Source organism: Myotis lucifugus, unplaced genomic scaffold (genome assembly GCF_000147115.1).
Source record: "Myotis lucifugus unplaced genomic scaffold, Myoluc2.0 scaffold_10, whole genome shotgun sequence".
Taxonomy (NCBI): domain Eukaryota; kingdom Metazoa; phylum Chordata; class Mammalia; order Chiroptera; family Vespertilionidae; genus Myotis; species Myotis lucifugus.
The window spans coordinates 10641717-10651442 of NW_005871058.1; the positions used below are offsets into that span (position 1 = coordinate 10641717).

The 9726-nt window shown below is 38.5% G+C and overlaps 1 pseudogene; it reads left to right on the plus strand.

Moving 5' to 3' along the window:
- The first annotated feature begins 4202 nt into the window (after nucleotides 1-4202).
- LOC111824980 lies at nucleotides 4203-7679 on the plus strand (annotated as a pseudogene).
- The last annotated feature ends 2047 nt before the right edge of the window (nucleotides 7680-9726 follow it).

A 9726-nucleotide genomic window follows, 5' to 3' on the forward strand; every position in this document is an offset into this window, starting at 1 on the left:
AAATGTGGGTAAAATCTCTTTCCTCTTAATATTGGTGTAATGCGATGAAAGTGCCAAAGGACTAGCTAAATATTGAGAGAATAGTTGGAAAACAAATTCAATGAGCTTAAAGTGCAGAACCAGTGTGGATGTGCATGGATGTGGATGTGGGTGTGTGAGGTGTGTAAGCATGTATTTTCTTAAGCAGAAAATTGCAATTCTACTATTTTTGTCTTCTGATCTTCATACTAGAGGCCCAATGCACAAAATTCGTGCAAGGGTAGGTCCTCGCAACCCCAGCTTCATCAGGAAGGTCGTCTGGAAAGTTGTTCTGCCGTTCGGCTGTTTGGTCAATTTGCGTATTATGCTTTTATTAACCACACTGCAGCCGAACAGCTGCCCTCAGCCATCTGTCTTAACCCCTACTTCTCTGCTCCTGAATTTACTAGTGTATGCATAAGACGCTGTTTTCAGACACTTCTTTCCTTAAGGTCTTTTTACTAGTACATCTTCCACAATAAAGGCCAAAGGGCATATTTCTAGGATCCAGTTCACTTTCATTTTTATTACCAGTTTCAGAAGCATAGCCCAGTCCATTTCTGAAATCCAGTATACCCATCTCTACTACTAATTAGCTGTGTACTCTTGAGCAAATTAAGCTCTCCTAAAACTCAGTTTTCTCATCCGTTAAACTGGGTTTACAATATTATCTCATGAAGAGTCAGTGTAAAAAGTGAATGGTACTTAGAACAATAGCTAGTATATAGTAGTTATTTCTATAAGTATAGGAATAAAAATATTCCTGTAATAATTATTATTATCCCTCTTCTATTTGTGACATCTTCAAATGACCTCTCTTTTTTTTGGATAAGAACTTCATACTATGTAGCATAAATATGATGACATAATACCATAATTAGGATACTCATATGTCTACATATCACTTAGGAATAAGATAATTATTTTCTGAGATCTAAGATTAATGCATCCTTATAGTAAATATTACCTGGGCGTCTACTATAATTTTCTCATCTTCCTCTGTAAAGTATCTGCTTCTTTCAAATCTTAAATTTTCAACTACACTGTTCTTTTTTTTATAAATTACTTCAGAGTTTTTGAATTTAAATGCATCCTTTAGGTTGATTTATGACCAAAAAAAATGGAACTGAATGAAAAAAAGTGGTGTTTGGGGGTGGGGGAGGGGTTCTATGGAAAGTAACCTCACGGGTGAGGCAGTCCTATGGAAAGTAACCTCACGGGTGAGGCAGTCCTATGGAAAGTAACCTCACAGGGTAATCTGATCATAAATCCCTAACTAGGCAGGTAATGGTAGGTAGTCATGCATGCCCTAGGCACATAACTTCTTTAGTAAAAAAGTTTATCTTTGCCTTAAGCAAGCTTTGTCCATTATTTCTATGCATCTGAGTTAATACACTATTGAAATAACCACACTCAAGAGAGAACATAGTCTTGTTAACTATCCTATAAACTAATCCCTGATTTGTCTTCCTCCACCTCCACGTAATTTCAAATACATAAAAGAAACTGCAACTTGAGATCTTGCTTCCTGGCATATGTCATCAGTTTGGTTCAAATAAACTCTTATAAAATTTTTTTAAAAAAGAAAAAAGAAGGTTCTAGAAGAAATGTACAGTGAAGGGAATAATTCTGTCCCAATGCATGCAAAGGAATCATGAGATCTGTTATGGCCCTGGTTCAACAACTTCCTGTGTGTGACCGTGAGCTAATTAACATCTCTGTCAGAGAGTCGTATGTAAAGGATTATGAAACATATAAAGAGTAAAAAGACAAGGCATCATCGATATCCAGTGCAGAATATCTCAGAAAGCACAACTATGATGAAACCAAAAACATATTTACATACAAGAGAATTCAGAAGTGTAAAACAGGAGGAAGGGTGGGCAACAGTTTTTCTCTATCATTTTAAGTGAGGAATTTAGTACCTTATATCCATCCCTCAACATGGGTATGTAACCCAGTCCTCCTAATAGAATCTGTATTTGCTGTCAACAGGAAGAGCAAGAGCTACAAAAAGAGATCAAGAATTGTAGATGTACTCCTACAAAGACGCAGAAAGCAGCTCAAAACAAAGGGATATGAGTATCGCAAAACAAAACAAAAAACCTGCCACCTTCCTGGGTTCTTCTGGGTTCTTGATTTGTCCTGGGGAACAAAACTGTGACAGTAATGTGAACTTTAAAGGTTTGTTTGATCTTATCTTTTGAAATGAAGAGGCAACAAAGATCCCAATAAAGACAGGACAGGACAAAGATAATGAGTTTAGTGTCTAAATGCCAGAAGAAAACCCTCAAAAGTCGTTGCTTAATATTTATTTAAACTGAACAAAAACATATTAAATGTTGTTCACCACCTCTTGCTCTGGTTTCCTCCTCTGTATGTCTCCCCTAACATATTCTTGGACCTTTTTTCCAGTGTCCTGGTAAGAAGGTATTGTGTCCTCAATCCGCATTATTTCTCCCTTCTTTTCCACTAACCTCGTCTCTTTCCATGTGTCAGATGGGGCAGAGTTCAGGCAATAAATCAAATGGAGTGTTAAGCTCCACCCGTTCTCTGCTCCTCCCTAACTGACATTTATGCCCAGCCCTGCTTCCTTGATACTGGATTTTGTTTTCCACTATGGCTTAGTACATTTTATGGCATATAGTTAAAGTGACAAACACTTATATAACACTCACCATGTGTTAGGCACTGTTCTAAGCATTTCACATATAAGAAACTGGGTCACAGAGAAGTAACTTGCTCCAGATCCCAGAGCTAGTAAACAGGGATTTGGATTTTCAAACAGGTCCTGTGGCTTTAAAATCTGCTTCCCAGGTAGGTTCTCATAAACTTTTTTTTTTTCAAATTAGAATTATCTTTAACATTGCTTTAGGTTTTTGTTTATTGAGATATAATTCACGTACCATGAAATTCACCCTTTTAAAATGTACAATTTGGTGATTTGTAGTATATTCACAAAGTTTTGTAACCATCACTCCTATCTAATTTTAGAATATTTTCATCAGCCCCCCCAAAAAACTAGTACCAATAGCAATCACTCCCCAATGCCCAATCCCTGGCAATCACTACTTTATTTTCTGTCTTTATGGATTTGCCTATTTTGGACATTTCATATAAATTGAACCACATAATTTGTGGCCTTTTATATCTTCTTTCACATTCACCTGTTTTCAAGATTCATCTATTGTGTTAGTAAGGGTTCTCTAGAGAAACCCAACCAATAGGATATACATAGGGATTGGCTCATGAGGTTCTGGAGGCCAAGACATCCCATTATCTGCCAAACCAAGAAAACAGGTGGCATAATTCAGTCCGAGGTTGAAGGTCTGAGAACCAGGGGTGACTATTTAAGTCCTAAAGTCAGAAGGTCAGAGAAACAGGGGCTCCAATGTTAGAGAGAAATAAAGATGGACATCACGCTTGGCCAGCGTGGCTCAGTGGCAGAGTGTCAACCTATGAACCAGGAGGCCACAGTTCAATTCCTAGTCAGGGCATATACACAGGTTGTGGGCTTGATTCCCAGTGTGGGGGGTGCAGGAGGCAATCCATCAATTCTCTCTCATCATTGATGTTTCTATCTCTCTCTCTCCCCCTCTCCCTTCCTCTCTAAAGTCTCTCTCTCTCTCTCTCTCTCTTTCTCTCTCTCTCTCTCTCTCTCTCTCTCTCTCTCTCTATATATATATATATATATATATATATATATATATATATAGCTATAGATATATAGGTATATAGATATGTAGATATGTAGATATATAGATATATAGACATATAGACACATAGACACATAGACATATAGATATATATTTTAAAGATGGACATCACAGGTTGTCTTTTTGTCCTAATCAAAACTTCTTTTATATAATAGCCTCCCTGATGTGAAATGGGTATCTCATTGTGATTTTTATTTGCATTTCCCTGATGATTAATAATACTGAGCATCCTTTAATGTAGTCATTGGCTATATATATATATATATATATATATATATATATATATATATGTATTGGAGAAATGTCTATTCAAATCCTTTACCCATTTTTAAATTGGGCTATTTGTCTATTATTGTTGAGCTGTAAGTGTTCTTTATATATTTTGAATACTAAACCATTTTGTGATATATGATTTGCAATATTTTCTCCCATTTTGTCTATTTGTGTGTTTTGGGGTTTTTTTGTTGTTGTTTTTTACTTTTGATAGTGTCCTTTGAAGCACAATAATTTCTAATTTTGATAAAGTCCAATTTATCTATTTTGGGGGGGTTGCTTGTGCTTTTGGTTTCATAGCTAAGAAACTTGCTTAACTTAAATCATGAAGATTTATACCTATGTTTTTTTAAGAAATTTATAGATGTAGGTCTTTGATCAATTTTGAGTTAATTTCTGCATATGGTGTGAGGCAGGGATTCACCATCATTCTTTTGCATGTTGATACCCAGTTGTTTTAGCACAGTTTGTCAAAAGACACTTCTTCCCCTAATGAATTCTTTTGGCACCCTGTCAAAAATCAAACAGCCATAGGCAAATGGGTTTATTTCAGGACTCTCAATTCTATTCTGTTGGTTCATATGTGTATCCTTATGCCAAGAGCACAGCCTTAATTACTGAGCTTGCAGTAAGTTTTTAAATCGTTCAGTATGAGTCTTCCAACTTTGTTCTCTTTTTGAAGACTGTTTTAGATAGTCTAAGTCCCTTCCATTCCCTATGTGAATGTTATAATCAGCTTGACCTTTTTCAGAAAAAAAAATCCATCTGGCATTTTGGCAGTTATATATATATAAATTCTGGGAGTACTGCCATCTTACAAATATTGTCTTTCTACATAAGAACACAGATTGCCTTTCCAGTTATTTAGATTTTCTTTAATTTCTTTCCATGATAGTTTGCAGTTTCAAGTGTACAAGTCTCATTTGTTGTTGATGATAACATTTACAGTTCCATGTCCTCTAAAGATTAAACAAGAATTTGTGTGCAATTTGGTGATACCAAGGACTGTCCTGTCTCTAAGAAAATCAGTTCTAGATCAGGTTGGGCAGCACATGCCTCCTAATTACTGGCCAGACATGCCATCTTTATCTAGCACCACGGCATAATATAAGGCCACCACTGATCTTCTCATATCCGATTAAGTACACAGAGCCCTACATTTTGTAGCTCTGACTGTCAGACCTAGTTTATTTTCTTTGATAGCCTTGAGTTGGTCTACATGTCTCAGGTTGCCATGAAATGGTGGAACTAGAGGGAATATCCAAAGTATCACATCTCTAATTTCCTATCAACATAAATGCTTCTACATATCTAACCTACAGAGATCACTGCTCCCTGGGTACCCAAAATATGTTTGATTGAGGTTTAAATAAAATCCATAAAGGTACAGTCCCCAATATCATTTTTGAACCCCGTAACTCAGATATGAAGATATGGGGATTTCCAGCTGGCACAGACAGATCTATCCAGGGTTCACTGAACTTCTTTTTGTGAGTGATTTATCTCACACATGATCTGAATATCTATGAACTCACAACCTGTGGCCTTGCTGATATTATCAAATCTTTATTGCTAATCAGTTTGTAGATAACCTAAGCTCATACTTTCATTTTTAAGTCAGTGTGTCTCTGTTTCTCAATCAATGTTAACTCGGTGAATCAAAAATAATCAATTTTAATATCAGCCCATGAAGAGTAGACTTAGAAAGATAAAAGCGGTGATGGTGAAGAGGAGGTGATTTATAGATCATTATAAAATCACATTTGAAAAAATAAAATAAAATCACATTTGGTTCATCTACATTTCTTTTTTCTTAATCCCACAAAAATTGAATTAGTCTTCAAAGCTACTGGTATCTTCAAATTTAAAATAGAAAGCCACTTCAGAATAATTGATGGCTGCTTTAACAACCTCATATTGCATGTGAAACTAAGATCTAAGTGGAAAGGTGACTGGCCTTGGGTCAGGAAAATAAATCAGAGATCTAATCAGATGTGGGACCTCCTGATTATGAATCCATTCATCTTAAGAGTAGAACATGGGTGAGGACATGAAAGACAGGGAGTGAAATTGAGGACACTTGGTGTTATGGAAACTGCTTGGGCTCCAAGAAGGCATGCAAAGACAGCAAGTTCAACTTAGTGTCAAAAAGCCATGCTTTGGAGGAGCCATTACGGGAGCTGGAACTGCCGATTAATCCTGATCAAGATGACAACCTCCCAAAAGCACGGAGACTTCGTGGCAGAGCCCATGGGGGAAAAGCCAGTGGGGAGCCTGGCCGGGATTGGTGAAGTCCTGGGCAGGAAGCTGGAGGAAAGGGGCTTTGACAAGGCTTATGTGGTCCTTGGCCAGTTTCGGTGCTAAAGAAAGACTAAGAACTCTTCCGGGAATGGCTAAAGGACACATGTGGCGCCAATGCCAAGCAGTCCCAGGACTGCTTTGGGTGCCTTCGAGAGAGGTGTGACGCCTTCTTGTGATGCTCCCTGGGGGGCCCCCAATCCCTAACACCAGCCTTGAGTCCTCAGAGTTTGCAGCTGAGTGGGGGCTACTCCCTTGTCCTCTACAAAGGAAATGATTGCTGTCTACTCACCACCGATGTCCTCTGGGTCTTTGGGGGGAGTTCTCTCCCCTCACCATTTCAACATTTTTGGAATTCTCACTCTTGCATGCATCTCCCTTCTCTTTCCCCTGCCAGGTTCAGGCCAATAATCAGCTTTTCTGAATGGATTTCTGGCCCCTTCCCTCACCCCCACTCTCACCTCTGGTCTGTTTAATGACATTTGGCTTCTCTTTTGGCAAAACAGTCACTGTCCATATAAAGTTTTTTAGATCAGTAAAGTTAATGGCCTTCCAGAAAAAATCAATTTTTTTCCCACACTCTAAATGAAGTAGCTATATCTTCTGTGCCACTATAGTCCTATCTCCCTACTAAAGGAACAATAAAAACAGCAACCCTGGCTCCATTTCTTATTCTGCCTGGCAAGCACACTATGGAATGCAATGCGTGTTCCACAGATGCCATAGAATTCTGAATGTGCACAACCAGAGAGCCCTTTGAAAGCAACCAAAATACCTAACCTCCATAACTTACTGATGAGGAAACTGCCACAGAATTTAGGTGTCTTCCAACAGCTAATTAGCACCTAAGCTGAGACTAGTATTGTGTGTCTTGAATGTCCATCTTATGCTCTTTCACTATCATTTTCCATCACTCAGGATATTTGACTGGATATTTGATTTCTTTTTATTCAGTTACGTTTTGTGGGCGTGAGGATAAGGAGGAAGACCCTAGCTCTTGAAATTTCTCATGTGCGTAGACTTTCATAGCTTCTTCTGCCTGCCAGGCCTTTGGGCTGTAAATGCATCTGGACTAGCCTCTGGAAATCTTCCCCACATACCTCCAAGGCTGAAGACTAGAGACTACTAGTATACATTCCAGTTGTATATTCACTGGTGGCATTGCAGGGCTTTAAGAATATTCGAGTGACTACTCTGCTTCATTCTTCTTCCTCCATCAGAACTCATTTTGACTCATAGTCAGATATCATCCCCAAAGAACACTAAAGGGGTCTGTCAGTGAGATAGACGGAAAAATCACAGATGTAAGAGGCAGGGCAGGTTCAGATCAGACTGACTAGATTTGCTGCATCTGCTTATAAATCTGAAGGAAAACCAGACAGGCCAGATAGACTGTCAGCATTCCCGCCATCCCCCTCCTTCCTTGAAACAAGCCAAGCCTGTGACTTCCACGATTCAGATAAGCAAGTCCTTCCCCCTAACTGGCCAGAGGCAGCACTAATTTGGAGCCCAGTGGAAGGGGCATCAGTGAGCACTGAGACAAGGATCAACAGGAGCTTTCCTGTCTGGGCCCCGCCAGGCCCAGCTGCCTTAAAAGGGACTCTGAAGAAGTTGATTCTAATGACACACACTTCTAGGCATGGCTTCAACATACATTTGGTTCTCATAGCTGATTATTATCAGAAAAAAAGGTGCGTAGGATCATCTTCTCTGAACTCCAAATTATCATCTTGGGCAAGTATTTTTCGTCATTCAGTTGCTAGCATATGAATATAACATAAATTATATCTCCTGGAGTCACTCAACATAATACCCTGCATTTACCTAATAATATAGTATATCTGGTTAAATCATTCAACAACTGATTATAAGACAAAAACTAATAATTTTGAAGCTTTCTCCAGAAAGCTACCTGGCTTAAATTCTGAGTATTATATGTGTATTATTGAGATTTTCTTGTGGCCACAATGTACCTTTTGAAACACATATGTTTCCCCTTAACCTTTAGCATCTGCTACAATTTGTTCTTAGAATTCTCACACAGCCTCAAGTTACTAGTGTATACATATGATAATTTTCATTTAGATCAGTGTTCTAAAAATAGCACCATATTTCTATGTATTTTGTTACCAGACAACTTCAAGAATCACTGTTAAATATATAAAGATGGGCCTGTTTACTGTAGCTGAGGCTATAACATGTTAACTGCTGTAGAATGAAACATTAAAATGGGTTTCCTTTTCATTTATAATTCTTGCCAGTAATTTAGTCCACAAAAGCATGAAAGAGAAAGACTGAAAAATGCAATCACACCATAGCTGGTTTAGCTCAGTGGATAGAGCGTCGACCTGCTGAGGGCACGTACCTCATTTGCAAGCTTCTCTCTGGCCCAGGTCCTGGTCAGGGCTCGTGCAGAAGGCAACCAATTGATTCTAAAAATGAATGGAAAAATATCCTTGGATGAGGATTAAAAAAAAAAAAAGCAGTCATTATTTTCAAGTTGCTTTGACCATGGCATTGTTAGCAATTGGCTGTCCATATACCTTGCTACTGCAGTGGCTAGAAGGCTTATTATTATACATGAGAAAACAGGTTGAGTTGAAAGGCAGACAATGCTTAGAAGCTGAGATGTAGCTGAGGGCTACAGAAAGTGGAAACATCAGGAAATCATTCTGTTGCCTGAAGACTAACCCTTAGGGCAGCGGTTCTCAACCTGTGGGTCGCCAACCTGTGGGTCGTGACCCCTTTGGGGGGTCGAATGACCCTTCCACAGGGGTCGCCTAAGACCATCAGAAAACACATATATAATTACATATTGTTTTTGTGATTAATCACTATGCTTTAATTATGTTCAATTTGTAACAATGAAGATACATCCTGCATATCAGATATTTACATTATGATTCATAACAGTAGCAAAATTACAGTTATTAAGTAGCAACGAAAATAATTTTATGGTTGGGGATCACCACAACATGAGGAACTGTATTAAAGGGGTCGTGGCATTAGGAAGGTTGAGAACCACTGCCTTAGGGAGTGGTATTCACAGCATAATAAAGCTGGAATCTGCACTGCCCAATTCAGCTGGAGTTATAGGAAGGGAAAGTAGTGGAGATGGATAGTGAGCTAAGAGGGTAAGAGTAAATTCAGGAAAAGCTCAAGTCAAGGGATGGACAGGAACTCCTTCAAACCACCCCATTTTCCCTTCCCATATCCAGAAGTGATTAAACTCTAACCTATGTCCTCATGACTATTCTGCTTAGGAAATTCAGAGACATTATGAGAAGTTAAAAATTAAAAGAATTTTTTTGTGTCTTTCTTAAGCCTGAAAGAATCCCCTGAGATTTCCCAATCTACCTCAACCCTTCATTTTCTGAGAGAAGAAAATAATAAGAATAAAATAACTCAGGCCCAGCTGGTG